The sequence below is a fragment of the Microtus pennsylvanicus genome, chromosome 19, assembly GCF_037038515.1.
Source record: "Microtus pennsylvanicus isolate mMicPen1 chromosome 19, mMicPen1.hap1, whole genome shotgun sequence".
NCBI lineage: Eukaryota > Metazoa > Chordata > Mammalia > Rodentia > Cricetidae > Microtus > Microtus pennsylvanicus.
The window spans coordinates 5,755,320-5,772,500 of NC_134597.1; positions in this window are offsets into that span (position 1 = coordinate 5,755,320).

The following is a 17,181-nucleotide window of genomic DNA, read 5'->3' on the forward strand; positions in this document are numbered from 1 at the left end:
TCACTTGAGGAGCTCAAATCTATTCATTATTTAATACCTATTTTATATAAGATAGACCATGATTGAATTCTGATATATACAAACTGGATATAGCAGTTACTTTCTTCATTGGTGCGACCAGATACCTCACAAAAGCATTTTAATGGTTTATTTTTAGCAGTTCCAAGTACAGTCTATCATAGCAGAGAAGGCATGGCTGCAAGACCTTGAGGTGGCTGGTCGCATTCCATTTCGTCCAGCAAGGAGAGATGCGTGCTGCTATTCAGCTCGCTTTCTCCTTCTCCTTTAGTCCAGGAGTCCATGGAGTGGTGCCAGGCACCTTTCTGCTGAGTCTTCCCAACTCATTTAACTCAGTCTATTGTGGAATATTCGTTTAAGATGAATTACATTCATTTATGCTGTGGAATATTTGTTTAATGATGCAAAGATGTGTTGCATTCTTTTATGTTGCATTTGTTTAACTCGTGACGCTGTGTTACTTAGCCTGTCTAAAACACCTGATTGGTCTAACAAAGAACTGAAAGGCGAATAGTTAGGCAGGAGAGAGGGGTAGGTGGAGGGAATAAATAGAAGGAGAAATCTGGGCGTGGGAGAGAAGAGAGAAGAAGCGGGAGGAGCAAGAAGAGGATAAAGAAAGAAGGACACCAGGGCAGCCACAACCAGCCACAGAGTAAGAAGAAAATAATAATAATAATAATAATAATAATAATAATAAAGAAAGGTAAAAGCACAGAGGCAGATGGTAGACAAGATAATTTAAGAAAAGCTGGCTAGAAACAAGCCAAGCTAAGGCTGGCCATTCATAAGTAAGAATAAGTCTCCGTGTATTTATTAGGGAGCTGGGTGGCAGGTTCCCAAAGAGTCTAGATACTCCATCAGAGGCATGCCCCAAGATTTGTCTTCTAAGTCATTCTAGAGCCTACAAATTTGACTATATTCACCCTCTCAGTGAACATCTATCTGCACATTTTGTCAACTGGCCATGATGCCTTCTTCTATGAAATTCTGTACTCTTGTTGTTTATTGATTTTAGATAAAATATTCAGAGGATAGTTGGTTACTATCATGGTTGGACAGAATTTTCTTTTTTTTGCCAGTTGTGTTTGGTTCTTTCCCTAGGTCTCTGGGCCGTCCTGCCTCCGGTTCCTGGTCATCCAAGCCATATCAGGCATGGACTCCCTCTCATAGCATGGCGTCTGAAGTTGGTCCAGTCCCTGTCACGGCATGGGTCTTTAGTTGGACCAGTCATTGGTTGACCGCTCCCATAAGTTTTGTGCTACATTGCCAGCACAGATTGTAGGCAGGACAGTTGTAGATCGAAGGTTTTGTGGCTGGATTGATGGCCCAGTCGCACTGCTAGGAGCCTTGTCTGCTTATAAAAGACGACCAATCTGGGCTCTGTGTCCCCCATCACTAGGAGACTTCACTAGCGTCACCCTCATAGATTCCAGGGAGTTTCCACTCTACTGGTTTCTCCATTGCCCCCAATGCCCACAAAGTCCTAATCATCTCTCCCAGTACTCTCTCCCCCCCTTTCTTCTCCCCCTAAGTCCCTCCTAGTCCTATCCCCACCTGCCCTCAGTCCACCCACAAAATCTGTTCTATTTTGTCACGCCCCACCTCGTCTAGCAAGGAATGACGCGACCACCGGAGCTCTTCTCACTGCAGTTTTATTTCAGGACTTAATTCACTTTATCTCTCTCTTCCTTCCCCTCTCTTTCCTTCCTCTCTCCTCTCTCCTTTTTTCCTCTCTCCCTCCTTCCTCTCTCCCTCTCTCACCTCTTTTCTCTGGGCAAACCTCTCCCAGCCCTTAAGTAGGCATGGGCTGCCAATCCCAGATTGCCAGGTGGGCACTGCCCATAGGTCCATGCATATGCAAGCAGCTGATAATCATTGCGTTATCATAGCATAGGTCAGGCCTTAGCCATCTCAGGAGTTGATTATACATCTCCATCAGGTGTGACACCACGCAGCTCGCTACACTATTTCCCCTTCCCAGGAAGATCCATTTGTCTCCCTTGAGCCCTCCTTCTTAGCCTCTCTGAGTCTGGATTGTAGCATGATTATCCTTACTTTACAGCTAATTCCCATTTATAAGTGAGCACATACCATGTTTGTCTTTCTGGGTCTAGGTACCTCACTCAAGATGATCTTTTTTCTAGTTCCATCCATTTGTCTGCAAATTTCATGATGTTATTGTTTATAAGAGCTAAGTAATACTCCGTTGTGTAAATGTACCACATTTCTTTTTAATCCATTCTTCGGTTGAGAGACATCTAGGTTGTTTCCAGTTCTGGCTATTATGAATAAAGCTGAAATGAACATAGTTGAGAAAGTGTCCTTGTGGTAGGACATAGTATCCTTTGTGTATGTGCCCAAAAGAGTGGTGTACCTGAGTCTTGAGGTAGGTCGATTCTCAATTTTCTGAAGAACTTCCATATTGATTTCCACAGTGGTTGTGTAAGTTTTCACTCACACCAGTAATGGAGGAGAGCTCCCCTTGCTCCACATCCTTGCCGCTATGAGCTGTCACTTGTGTTATGGATCTTAGCCATTTTGACAGTTTTAAGATGGAATCTCAGAGTTCTTTTTATTTGCATTTCCCTGATGGCTAAGGATGTCACTTTGTTTCTTAGCTATTTGGGAATCTTCTGTTGAGAATTCTCTGTTTAGGTCTATCCTCCATTTATTAATTGTATTGTTTGGTTTGTTGATATCTAGTTTCTTGAGTTATTTATATATTTTGGATATTGGCTCTCTGTCATGTTTGGAGTTGGTGAAAATTTTTCCCATTCTGTAGGCTGTCATTTTGCCCTATTGAAGGTGTCCTTGCCTTACAAGAGCTTGTCAGTTTTATGAGGTGCCATTTATTAATTGTTAATCTCAGTGCTTGTGCTATTGATGTTCTGTTCGGGAAGATGTCTCCTGTACTAATGCATTCAGTGTATCTGGATTTATGGTGAAGTCTTTGATCCACTTGGACATGCAGGGTGATATAGATATGGATCTATTTGCATTCTTCTACATGTAGACATTCAGTTAGACCAGCACCATTTGTTGAAGATTTTTTATTTTTTCCATTGTGTGTTTCTGGCTTCTTTATAAAAAATTAAATATCCATAGATGTGTGGATATACATCTGGGTCTTAAATTCAATTCCATTGATCAACTTGTCTGTTTTTAATGCCGGTACCATGTGATTCCATTGATTAGCCTGTTTCTGTGCCAATATCATGAGATTCCTTTGATCAGCCTGTCTGTTTTTCTGCCAATACCATGCAGTTTTTATTACTATAGCTCTGTCGCACAGCTTGAAATTAGGGATGGCGATTCCTCTGAAAGTTCTTTTCTTTTTAAAGGACTATTTTAGCTATCCTGGGATTTTTGTTTTTTTCATGAAGTTGAGCTTTGTTTTTTGCAAGGTCTGTAAAGAATTGTGTTGAAATTTTGATGGAGATTGCTTTGAATCTGTAGATTGCTTCTAATAAGATGCTTGTTTTTACTATGTTAATCCTATCCAATCCATCAGTATGGAAGATCTTTCCATCTTCTGAATTTTTTTCTTCAGAGACTTAAAAGTTTTTGCCATACAAGTCTTTCACTTGCTTGGTTACAGTTACTCCAAGATATTTTATATTATTTATGGTCATTGTAAAGGGCGTTATTTCCTTGATTTCTTTCTTAGTGCATTTGTCATTTGTGTATAGGAGGGCTACTTGTTTTTTTGTTTTTTTAGTTAATATTGTATCCAGCCACTTCACTAAAGGTGTTTATCAGCTATAGAAGTTCCCTGGTAGAATTTATGGGGGTCACTTATGTATGCTATCATATCATCTTTGAATAGTGATACTCTAACTTCTTCCTTTCCAAAATGTATCCCCAATGTATTTGATCTCCATTAGTTGTCTTGTTGCTCTATCTAGAAATTCAAGTACTATATTGAATAGACATGGAGAGAATGGACAACCTTGTCTTGTTCTTGATTTTAGTGGATTTGCTTTTAGTTTCTCTACATTTAATTTGATGTTGGCTATAGGCTTGCTGTAAATTGAATTTATTATGTTGAAGCATGTTCCTCTTATCCCTTATCTCTCCAATACATTTATCTTGAAGGGGTGCTGGGTTTCAACATCTAATGAGTTATGCAGTTATTTTTCAGTAGTTTATATAGTCGGTTATACTGACAGACCTTTTAATGCTGAACCATCCCTGCATCTCTGGGATGAAGTCTACTTGATCATGATGGATGATCTTTTTGATGTCTTCTTGGATTTCTAATATTTTATTGAATATTTTTGCATCTATATTCATGAGGGAAATTGGTCTGTAACTCTCTTTCTTTGTTGAATCCTTATGTGGTTTGGGCACCAGAGTGACTGTGGTCTCTTTAAATAAATTTCCAGGGTTCCTTCTGTTTATACTTTGTGGAATAATTTGAGGAGTATTGGTATTAGCTCTTCTAAGAAAGTCTGGTAAAATTCTGAGCTAAAACCATCTGGCCCTAGGCTTTTTTTGTGTTGGGAGACTTTCAATGACTGCTCTATTTCAGAAGTTACAGGACCGTTAAAATTGTTTATCTGGTTTTGATTTAACTTTAGTAAGTGGTATATTTTGAAAAAATTATCCATTTGTTTTATATTTTCCATTTTTGGAGAGTACAGGTTTTTAAAATACGACTTAATGGTTCTTAGGATTTCCTCAGTGCCTTTTATCATATCACCTTCTTCTTTCTGATTTTGTTAATTTAGATAATCTCTGAGTCTTTTAATTAGTTTGAGTAAGGGTTTGTCTATCCTTTTGATTTTCTCAAAGAACCAACTCTTTGTTTTGCTGATTCTTTGCACTGTTCTCAGTTTGATTATTTCCTGGATCTATTCCTGGGTGCGTGTGCTTCTTTTCATTCTAGAGCTTTTAGGTGTGCTGTTAGGTTGCTAATATGAAATCTCTCCAGTTTTTTTAGGAAGACACTTAGTGCTATGAACTTTTCTCTTAGCAGTGCTTTCATTGTGTCCCATTAATCTAGGTATGTTGTACACTCATTTTCACTAAATTTTAGAAAGTATTCAATTTCTTTCTTCATTTCTACCTTTACCCAGTGGTCATTCAGTAGGGAGTTGTTCAGTTTCCAAGATTTCATAGGCTTCCTGTTGTTTCTGTTTTTGTTGAAACCCAATTTTAATCCACGCTGGTTTGATAGGACGCAGAGGGTTATTTCAACTTTCTTGTAACTGTTGAGACTTGCTTTGTAACTGAATATATAGTCAATTTTGGAGAATGTTCTTGAGTGTTGAAAAGAAGGTATATTCTTTTGTGTTTTGGTGAAATGATCTATAGTATCTGGTGGGTCCATCTGGTTTATGATGTCTGTTAGTTCCAGTATTTCTATTGAGTTTTTGTCTGGATGCCCTGTCCATTGGTGAAAGTGGAGTATTGAAGTCTCCCACTACAATGTGTGAGGATCAGTGTGTTTTAAGCTTTAGTAGTGTTTCCTTTACAAATATGGGTGCCCTTGTGTTTGGAGCGCAGATATTAAGAATTCAAAGCTCATCTTGACGACCATGAAGTGTTATTTCTTGTCTCTTTTGATTAATTTTGAAAACTATTTTGTTAGATATGAGAATGACTATGCCAGCTTGTTTCTTAGGTCCATTTGCTTTGAAAATCTTTTTTCCAACCCTTTACTCTGAGGTAATGTCTATCTTTGATGTTGAATTGTGTTTCTCATATACAGCAGAAGGATGATGGGTCCTGCTTTCTCATCTTTTAGTCTCATCTCATTCTGTTAGTCATTGTGGAATGTCAATGACCAATGATTGCTAATTCATGTTATTTCATTGTTGGTGGTGATAGTGTGTGTGTGTACGCGTGCGTGCGCTCCTTCTTTTGATTTTGTTTTTATGAGATTTCTTATTTGCTTTGTTTTTCAAGGTGTAGTTAATCTTGAGTTGGAGTTTTCCTTCTATTATCTTCTTTAGGGCTGGATTTTTGGATAGGAATTGTTGAAATTTGCCTTTATCCTGGAATAACTTGTTTTCTCCATCTACGGTAATTGAAAGTTTTCCTGGGTATAGTAGCCTGGGCTGGCATCTGTGCTCTCTGAGTCTGCAGGCCGTCTCTCCAGGCCCTTCTGACTTTTAGAGTCTCCCTGGGGCAGTCAGGTATAATACTAATCAGTTTGCCTTTACATGTTACTTGTCCTTGTTCCCTTGTAACTTTTAATATTCTTTCTTTGTTCTGTATGTTTAGTGTTTTGATTACTATGTGGTGAAGGGACTTTCTTTTCTGATCCAGTCTATTTGGTGTTCTGTAAGCTTCTTGTACCTTAATTGGAATGCCCTTAGGAAAATTTCTTCTATGATTTTGTTAAAAAATAGTTTCTAGGCCTTTGAGCTGGAATTCTTCTCCTTCAGTTCCTATTATTCTAAGGTTTGGTCTTTATTTCATAGTGTTCCAGATTTCCTGGATGTTTTATGTCAGGATTTTTTTCAGATTTAATATTTCCTTCCACTGATGTATCAGTTTCTTCTGTTGTATCTTCTATACCTGAAATTCTCTCTTCCATCTCTTGTATTCTATTGGTGATGATTTGCATCTGTAGTTCCTATCCACTCACTAGATTTTTCATCTCCAGGATTCCCTCAGTTTGTGTTTTCTTTGTCGCTTCTATTTCCATTTTTGTGTCGTGAACAATTTTTTCATTTCATTCACCTGTTAGTTGTTTGTGTTCCCTCTTGGCTTTCTTTAAGGGATCTATTTATTTCCTCTGTTTGTTTGTGTTTTCCTTGAGGAATATATTCATTTCCTCTTCTTAAAGTCCTTAGACCTGTATCATGTTTACAAAGTTGACTTTATGGTTATTTTCTTGTACTTCATTTGTGCTGGAATATTTAGGGCTTAGTGTGGTATAGCTGGGCTCTGGTGGTGACATAGTGCCCTGGCTGTTGTTGACTGTGCTCTTATGCTGCCTCTAGGCATTTGGGTTTGGGGTAATTATAGGCTTATGTGCCAATTTCTGAGTTTGTCTTTGTTGGATGGGTGTCCCCCCCCCCCCCAGGTTTCTACTTGCTTTCTGGTCTTCTTACCCGGGTTTATGGTGGTCAGTGAGTCTTCTGATCTAAAAGGTTGCCTCTGCTTGGTTGTGATGGCATGCATGACCTCTGGGGTTCGGAGTGCTGGCGTTGCCCCTGAAGTTTTGGGGAACTGGCATGTCCTCTGGTAAAGCAGGGGGCTTTCGCTGGCGTTGTAGGCCAGTGTCCCAACTCTTAAATATATGTGAGGTATTAATGTTAAGGATGTATAAGACAATTATCCATAGTTTCATTTTATATTTCTGACTTAAGTTTTTCCAGCTGTCAAGCAAATGGCTCACAAAATACAGCCATCACTTCCTTAGTGATGGCTGTGGTTTAAAAGTAACTAGAATTTACTATGAAGGACCATATTCTAGACTAGATTTTGGCTGAGGTACTGCTGCTAATTCTAACACATGAAGAATCATGAGACCATTTTCCCTTGTCTGTAGCTAGGCATGGGATTCGTGTCTTCTCTGCTGCCGTACTAAACCCCACCCTGGCTTGGATGTACACAGAAACAAGTATTTGACTTGAAGCTGTTGCAGCTGCTGCTGATTGAGCTTGGCTATCTCACTGATCTTTACCCACCTTCTCAAACACATCACATATTCACACAGATAGAAATCTTCCCAAACAGTTCCCTTCCCATCAACTAAATTCATTTGTCATTGTCCCCCCCACCCGTTACCTGTGATAGTATTGATTTTACCATATGTCAGCTTTGCTTAACTGTAGGAATGGAATTGTATGAATATAAAGTTAAAGGCACAAAAGTTGTGAAATGCCAAGCTAAAGCTCTCTGCCAACAATAAATCCCCCATGGCCCTCTCTGCACACCACATTGATTTAATGGCTCAACTAACCTTTCTGCACACCACATTGCTTAGTTAATAGCTCGGCTCAGCACCCTCCATTCTTTACAGGAAACAGCTAATTATGGTTTCCTGCGTTTTGCCTGATTGTGTTCAAGTGTTTCTTTCACTTTTAAATACCTGGTTCCTTTCGTTCTTTCTTTTTTACCTCTTCATTCTAAGGTGTGGTGAAGCACCAGATGATGTAGTTGAGGAGGAAAATGGTCCCAAACTGAAAATGTCCTAAGACTTACTTCCCTCAGGTTCAGGGTTTGAACTCGTCTACATAACAGACATGTCCCACCACAGCCATGGTGCATTTTATCACTAGGGTAATTTAATGACTTCTTCCTGTCTTCAACACACCTTACAAAGACCTGATAAACTTCTCCCTGGAACCCTTCCCTCGGTGACAGCAAATTCCCCACAACGTTGCCTGCTGAGTGCTGAGAACGCTGACGCTGAGCCACTGAGCGCCTCTCCGTTTGGAATTCTTTCCAGAGACTGCCCCATGTGCAGAGCTGGCTGAGAAGGACTTGGACAGCCATGCTCAGAACTGGAAGTCCCAGCAGAATAGCTGGGCAGGGAGTAGCGAGAGGCCCGCGTTGTGGTTAATTTCATGCTCATCTGGCTTGCTTCTTAGACTCTAGCCTCAGCCCAGAGATGCTCTGGCAGGAGTGGGAGGCAGCTGGGTGGATCAAGAAAGGCCGTTTGTCCCAGTCATTCTACAGCAGGTGTTATTTGGAGGAACAGAAGCAAATGGACAGGCTTGACTTCCGTCTAATGCAGAATGGGTTTAATATCCCAAGGCTTTGCCTCAGGTTAGAACACTTCAAGTAATTGTTTAGAAGTTTTAGAAGTGTGTATAACTTCACCTTTTTGAAGCTGTAAAGAGAAATCCATGCTTTCTCCCGCCAAAAAAAGCCATTTAACTTGCATTTTAATACATAATACCAAGTCCCCTTTCCCCTACTTCCCTCATTCCCTTCTTTTCTTTCTTCTCTAAATAAAAGTTATCACTGAGAACATTAACAAGGGAGACTCTGGGAGATGCTTAGCCTTGCAGCAAGGGAACCTGATTTTGATCGACAGAACCCACATTTTAAAATCCAGCTGTGGTGAGACACAACTATAACCCCAGCCCTAGGCAGGTCTCTGGGGCGTGCAGGCCAGCCAGCCTAGCTTACTCAGAAAGCCCCAGGCCAGCGAGAGACCTGTTTCAAAAGCAAGGTAGGCAGCTTCTGACGAGCGACACTCAAGGTTGACCCCATGCACACACAAGCACGCGCAGACGTGTGCACACGCAAGAATACAAACAACACAAAACTGAATGTTAATAAGAAAAGCATGGGAAACCACTCCAATCTATCTGTATGTGCTGTTGAAAACAACCATGCGATGTCTTCATCCCTTCTCGGGGTGGGAGTGTGTCTGAGATGGTGTGGAAAACTTCAGTATTAAAAACGGTATCCTATGTAATCCAAAGGGGAAATTGATCTTTCACTTTGAAGATGTTCACTAGTACAAGCACCAAAATAATGAATATTTGAGTCTCATGGGAAATGTCTGTCACTTGATGCTTCCCATTCGCTGCAGGGGTAGAAGCTGTTCTCCCTGTCCTGGCTTTAGACTCTGCCTTGGAAGACCTTTAAGAAGGACATTTTTCTGAAAGCAGTTAGAAACAGGATTTTGTTGTCTTAGGCACCAACTTCTAACAATTGTGGAAATGTCCAGTCTCCCTAAAATGTGAAGTTAGCTGTGTTTTTGGAAAACAGTAACAGTGACATGGACAGTCTGGAGTGCAGATTGTTGATGGTGGCGTGGTCTGCAGCCCTCCAGGACAGCAGCTCTGAGCACCCACACACGCGCGTGCGCACACACACACACACACACACACACACACACACACACGCACAAAGACAAGCTCCTAGGGTTGGGCTTTGGAAACTTAGGGCTCCCCTCAGGGCAGCGAAGTAGATCAGTTATTTTAGTCTTAAACTTCACTGTAGGCTTGGAAATAGGTGTAATTTAAATGATTCACTTTCTATGATGTCCTGTATTACAGTATGAATGCCTTAAGTGTAAAATGTAAAGTCCCGAGCAAGCCCTACGGAATCACTTTCTGAAACGTGGGACGGTGACTTAAAGAATCTATTGAACAGATCTGACTGCTAAAACTGCCCTCGTGCCTGCTCCTGGCTTTTAAGGAATGGCACAAGCTCTGCTCCTCCAAGTTCATCCTTAACTGGAGAGATGGCTCAGTGGGTAAAGCACTTGGCACACATGCAACCTGAGTTTAAATCCTCAGAGCCCACGTGAAGACAGACACTGTCGCACACGTCTGTAATCCCAGTGTTTCTGTGGGAGATGGGAGTTGGAGGCTCTATGGGAGGGCCAACACCCAGACTTGTTCCCTGACCACCCTGTGTCGAAGCACACACACCATGGAAGGTGTACACTTGGGTTCACACACAACTGTGTGTATAAACACGCATACACCAAGCAAACCTTCACAAATAAGAGCACCGCTTGTGGTCTTCAGGACTAGCAGCATATGCAGCCTTGCCATAGAGACCTCAGCTTTTAAGGTGTTTTAGTTTTCTCAAAAAGAAAATCCCCAGGCAAAAGTGTTTTCAAGCTCAGGGAGCGTTGGACTGAAGCAGCGTTTGCCTCCAAAAAGTAGATCTAGGTGCTGGGTGTTAATGGGGGTACAGCTGGCATTTTTGAGGTGGGTGGGCATCAAAACCTGAGTAGGTGACAAAAATCAAAGCAGAAAAGAACAAGGAAGTAATCATTTTTCTTATATATTAACACAGAAATAATTATACACTAAAATGTCCTTGAACAGTTTAGTAAAAAATAATCTTTGAAAAATTTTAAAATGAGATATTTATGGCCAAGATATCATGAAAGAACTTTTGGAAACTTTTGGATTTTCAGAAAAAGATTGTGTGTGTGTGTTTGTGTGTGGTGTGTGATAGAGAGAGAGAGAGAGAGAGAGAGAGAGTGTGTGTGTGTATGTGTGGTAGTGTGGGTGGGTGTGCGTGAGAGTATGTGTATGTGGTGTGTGTGTGTGTGTGTGTGTGTGTAAAATGAAGTTTAAATGTTGTCAATTTAACTTTGACAGTATATCTAACCGAAACAAAAGAGATAATACCAGAGATTAATTAAGAAACCCTCAGGAGCTTCTAACAGCTACTTAGAATTTTGAGTGTACCTGTTTGTAGTCCTTTCCCCTCAGAGTCCCTGCTAGCATGATTGTTTATGTTGAAAGCCTGCTGGACAGACTGTTACCCCTCTCCGAGTCTCCCCTCCCTCAGACTTTATGATTAGCGCGCTCTTGGCGATGTGCACATTGATAGACTTCCTAGAGGGCCGCTGTTGAAAACTGTTCCTAAGAAATATTCACGTTCTCTTACCAGGGTAACCACAGAAGTTACAGTTTTATGCTTGAGTTACTTCCATGAAAAGATTACTTAATTTAGTCACTTTAAAAAATGAAAATACAGTTGGTCTGAGAGTAGTGGTGTTGAAAAATGAAAATACAAAAATAATTACAGAGACTTGATCTTTGAAGTCATGACAGGATGCCATGTGCTGATATTAGACCATGTATGTTATTTGTTGAGCTGCACAGATTAAGAATTGCACTTCTGCTTCCCAAAGCAGTGGCAGACAAGACCTCATCTGTTGAAAACTAATTAGGTCTGAAATCCTGAATAAAACATTTTAGTTTGTTCTTAGGCTTCCAGGAAGTGAGTAAAATCATCTCAAAGTCCAGATGTCTGCCTCAAATAAAGAAAGAAATGGAATCAGATAGGGCCAGTGTTAAGACTTTGGAGCACAAGCTGTTGAAGGAGCTGCAGGCCTGCTTTTCTAGCTTTACACCAGAAATAACAACACACAAACTGTATTCTTTTAAACACTGTTTGGCCCATTAACTCTAGCCCTTACAGGCTAATTCTCATATCCCGATCAACCCATCTCTAATAATCTGTGTAGCATCAGTCTTACCGGGAAAGATTCTAATCTACGTCCATCCTGGGTCTGAGCTTCATGCGTCTGCCCGGGAGAGGGGAGCATGGCCTCTGAGCTCACTTCCTCTTCCTCCCAGCATTCTGTTCTGTTTACTCCTCCCAACTATGTTTTAACCTATGAGGCCAAGCAGTTTATTACTTAACCAATGACCTTCCTCCATCAACGAACAGGTAAGTGGGCTGAGCAAAGAGTGAGAGAGAGTAGCTGTGTTGTCATGTGGCGATGCCAGGGGAGCACTTGAAAATGCAATGGAGAGACTGACCCCAGAGTCAACAGCAAGAGAAGGAAACTGGAGCTGACTCTGGCATCAAGTCCAGACCCTCGAAGAGAGCTACCGTAGTTCCCAACTGATGTCTTCCCAGCGACTAGCATAAATTCCCACAGCAAACCACTCATAAGCCGTCTTACAGCGTTCCACACACATAATTTGGCTGTTGACGGAACACAAGAAAGGCCAGGAAGCCCTTGAGAAAGTAAGCCATGTGTATTAGAATCGCCACAGAGAGAAGAGCTGCTCAGGAAATACTTAGAGAAATGTTTGAAATTAAAATAAAGAGCAAGCAACAGAAGACTATCAGGAATGACCAATAGTTACCTGTTACCAATCACTAAGTAGACTGCCCTAATAGCAAATATGGATTGGAGACAGAGAAACACAACCCTGAAGAGGGAAGTAATGACCTTGGGAATAGGAGTAAATTAAACAGAGGAAGAAGAAAAGAAAGGAAGGGCTTTAGCATATAGAAAATATAAGAGTTGTTCCAAATATTGAGGAGCCAATGCGAAGTTCTGACCTAATATCAGATGAGCGAGAACACCGGGAACGAAGCTCAGGAGAAAGTGAGGGTAGCTAGGTTCCTTTCCCGGATGCTGGAGCTATGAGTCTGCTGGGGAAAGTGTAGTATGGCCAAGAAGGATAAATAAAAAGAAAACCAGTGCCTCGCTATTAAATAGAAGCCCTGTAGAAAGACAGCGGCAATTTAAAAACAGCCTGATAGCAGAAAGATCACAGAGGAAGAAATGACCGCTTCGTGTGCAGGGAAAACAAAAAGTCATGGGACATTATATTTAGGGCTGGGGAGCGACGAGCTGCTGCCTATCCAGCATGGAAGTAAGAAAGGCATTTCTAGTTAAACAGAGGATGAGTTCATCAAAACACTTGCACAATAGTGTTAACTCTGAGTCCACGCCTTAGAAAGATGGTATGTTCTGATGGCAATTTAAGATGAAAGGAGTCAATGGCAAAGGTGTTTTAGAAAGTCTCGTCTGTTTGCAAAGAATGCTTTTTTTTCTCTAAGCGATCCGTTAAGAAATCATAGAATTTTTAAATAATTGAAAGAACAAGAATGGTGGCCACACCTTTAATCCCAGCACTTCACAGTCAGAAACAGGCAGATTCCTGAATTCAAAGCCAGCCTGGTCTACAGAGAGCTCCAGGACAGCCAGCGCTGCCCAGAGAAAACCTGTCTCAAAAAACCAATCTATATTAATTATATATACGCTTATATATAATGATGATAGAAGATATACTATGTTATACTAGTTTCTCTTGATGAGATAAAATACTCTGGAAAAAAAGGTGTTTATTTTCCCCATGCAATTCAAGGTTAAAGGCCATTATCAAGGAAAAATGAAGGCAGCAGGGGTTTGAAGCAGCCAGGCCCCTCACAGTCAGGGGTAGAGAGACAAATGCTGCTTGCTTATTGTTTATAAACACCGGGCTGTGCCAAACCAGAGTCTCCTAGTCAGGGGGTCAAGACAGTCCCCACAGACCTGACCAGAGGCCAGTCTGCTGTAGGCAATGTCTACTGAGACTCTTCCCAGGCAATTCTGGGTGATGTCAAGGCGACAAAACTGACCGCCACATATAGAATTTCATAGATGGAATTTTCAAATCATTCAGCAGCTAATTTCTGTCTTCTAAAGATTATGTCAGAAACAATGTTTTCATGGGACTTTACTGTCCTTAAATCTTTATATTAGTAAAAGCCTGAAAACCAAACTAAATGCCCGTCCTAAATATTTACAGAACAGAAGAGTAAACAAAAAGTAAAGACAGCGCTTGATGGAAAGAGCGCAGTTCTGTGAATGGGAAACAAAACTAGAACAGGAAGACCAATAGAAAAGGTTTCTTTTTGAAAACTCTTATAAAATCGACTATTCTTTCACAAGAGTTGTTGAAAACCAAGAGTGGATCAAAGGACAAGGCCTTAAAAGGCGCACACACTATAGCAGCAATTGGAAACACAATCCTATGAAGAATTGTTTTCCAATATGTTTCAAAACCCAGCCAAAATAATTCTCAGGAAAATATAACCTGCCAAAATTGTTTTAAATGTTTAAAAACTCAAATATTCCTAAAGTAGTTAAATTTACAATCGTCTTCTAAGAACGGGCCCATATAATTTTATAGATGGAATTTTCATAGTATTCAACCACTAATTTCTATCTTCTTAAAGATTTATGTTGTAGGGCTGAGGAAATAGCTCAGCATAGTTCTGTATATTTGTAATACCATTGTGAGGTAGAGATAGGAAGATCCTTGGGCCTCACCGGCCACACAGACAGTGCCTAAGGGGCGGTACCTGAGACTCTTCTCTGTTCTCCACGTAAACACACGTGCACTTGTAAATGCCCCTGCACACACACAACACACCTGCACACATAGACTTGTGTTCTAAATAGCAAAGGAAATACTCCCAAAATCAAAAATAATAGAAGTATTATGAGAGGAAAGAAATTCTAGGGTAGTCTTACAAGTCTGAAAAATTATCAACCGGAAAGCTGACTTGAACTTTTGAGCCCTAAAATCATCCTCTCAGGAGCAGTGTAACAGGTGGATACTAAATATGAAAGCAAATTCCATAACCTTTTTTGGAATAAAAGTAATTAAAAGTCACCTATGACAAGATCGGCAGCCAGATATTCAGGCAGTAGAGAAGCTGCAGCAGGAAAACATCTGCTTCTTAATGCTGAATTACTAAAATAGGGTCAAAAGTGGACGATAGCTTGAACCATAGTGTTAGAACAATAGTTCTGACCAGATGTCAGTATTGGGAGCTCCAGAATATAGGGAATAACTAACAAAAAATGGGCCTGGTCTTAGTCACTATTTTATTGTTGTGAAGAGGAACCATGACCAAAGCAACATTTATGAAAGAAAACATTTAATTGGGAGCATGTGTTCAGTTTTAGAAGTTAGTCCATTATCATCATAGCAAGAAGCATGGTGACACACAGGTAGAGAGAGAGACAGACAGACGGACTCAGGGCTTGGCATGGCATGGGCTTTTTCAAAGTTCCACTCCCTGGTGACTAAGCATTCAGATATATGAGCCCATACGGTCACTCTTATTCAAACCACACAGACCTTATTCAGACCACAGTAGAAGTAGAAGAAAATGAACGTATGTCTTTTCTCATTGGATAAAGAATATTGATATTGTACAAAATTAAACATCATTTTTTTGGGTGTTGAGGATCAAACTGCTAGTCTTCCTTGTGCTGGGAACAGAATTTTCCAAATATGCGGAATATCTACTTCTGCGGAGGAATGCTACCCTTGAGAGCAAATGGGATGGGTTCCCAAAGCAAGACTCACCCAAAAAGCAGCTCTCCACACTCGCACCCCCAGGACGCCATCCCATCGATAGACAGAGCATGGCTCAGTTCTACACAAACAGGGGAACAGTGGAATAGCACCGTGGTGCAGGGACTCAAAGTCAGCTGCAGCACAACCACACAGCTGCCCTCCTTAGCATGCTGGGAGCTGCATGCCCAGAAATTGCACACAAAACAGCTCACACAAAAAGAAAAGAGCCCATGCAAAGTGGGGTAGGAAGCCCCTACCATATTCACTGCCATATACAAGCAGCCCTGCAACTTCAATGCCTTCTGCTCTTCTGTACTAAAAACCTGGTTTTCCCTCTACTCCAAAGTTAAAGGGAAATTCTTTCACCACCCAATCCCATCTTCTGCTACACGAGCAATGCAAATACTAAAGAGACAAAGGGAAAATGATTTTATGTAAAACCCACAGTTAATATGCAATAACTTTTTAAGGCTTTAGTTTTAGCTTTAACTGTGTGTCTATGTGCCTGTGAGTGTGGGCTTGTGTTTATAGGAGGCTTGGCATCTCTGCATCACTAGAAGATCCCTGTACCATAACCATCTAGAATGGGCACTTAATTGAGCTCTCCCGACCACCAGTTTTGCATTGGCCATGACAAGGATGGAGTTTAGATTTCCTGCTTCAATTCTCTGTAAAATGAAAGAAGGACCAGAAGATGCTCGAGGCGGAACATGCACTCAGAAGCCAAGGGGTTTGTCGTTGTCCTGGCCATACCTATCTGAAAGCAAGTTTTGAATTACTCTATATGTAACTAATATTTTTGGCATAGTCATCCTATTTTATGTGCAGACAAATACATGACTTTTGTGTCTCTATTTTATTAGTTTTTATAACATGTAGCTAAGTTATATAATTAAAAACACCTGAGTTTGAACACAGCTGTATAGCATCCAGGGACCCAACTGAACTGATGGAGACAGAAACGTGGGACATCTGGAGAGCCGTCTCCTTGCTGTGAGCACTTCAAGTGAAGGGCGCTGTTGACAATATGATCTGGCAAGTTGAATATTACATTAAACTAATAGATTAAAAGTAGCACTATATCTGTGTTGATTAATTTTATGTGACGGCTTGATTAAGCCACAAGGCACCTAGACGTTTAATTGTGTGTCTCTCAGGGCCCTTCCTGATGCCATCCGTACTTGAGTGAGTGGACTGAACAGAACCGACTGGCTTCCCTCATGTAGCTGGACCACGCCCAGCCAATCAGAGACATGAGTGAAACAAAAAGGCTCAATACTAGGGATTTTATCTGCCCAACTGCCTTGCTGTGTGATGTTTGATCTAAACATCAGCTTCTCTGGGTCGACAGACTGTCTGAGGCACTGCTCAAAACATTTAAGTCTGCTTAATCCTGTGAGCCAACTCCTTGTAATAAATCTCTGATTATATATTTTCAAGTGCGTCTGTTAACAAGTATCTTTACTGCTTAATCTTATTTTGTATTTTATTATTTATTATTATGAAATGTTAAGAATAGAGGAAGCAGAATGGAGCGTATAATCCTGATGTTTACAGCATTTCTCTAAACTGAAACTTACTCCAAAACGGAAATTGTTTTAAAAAGTAGGATATACTACCACTTTTA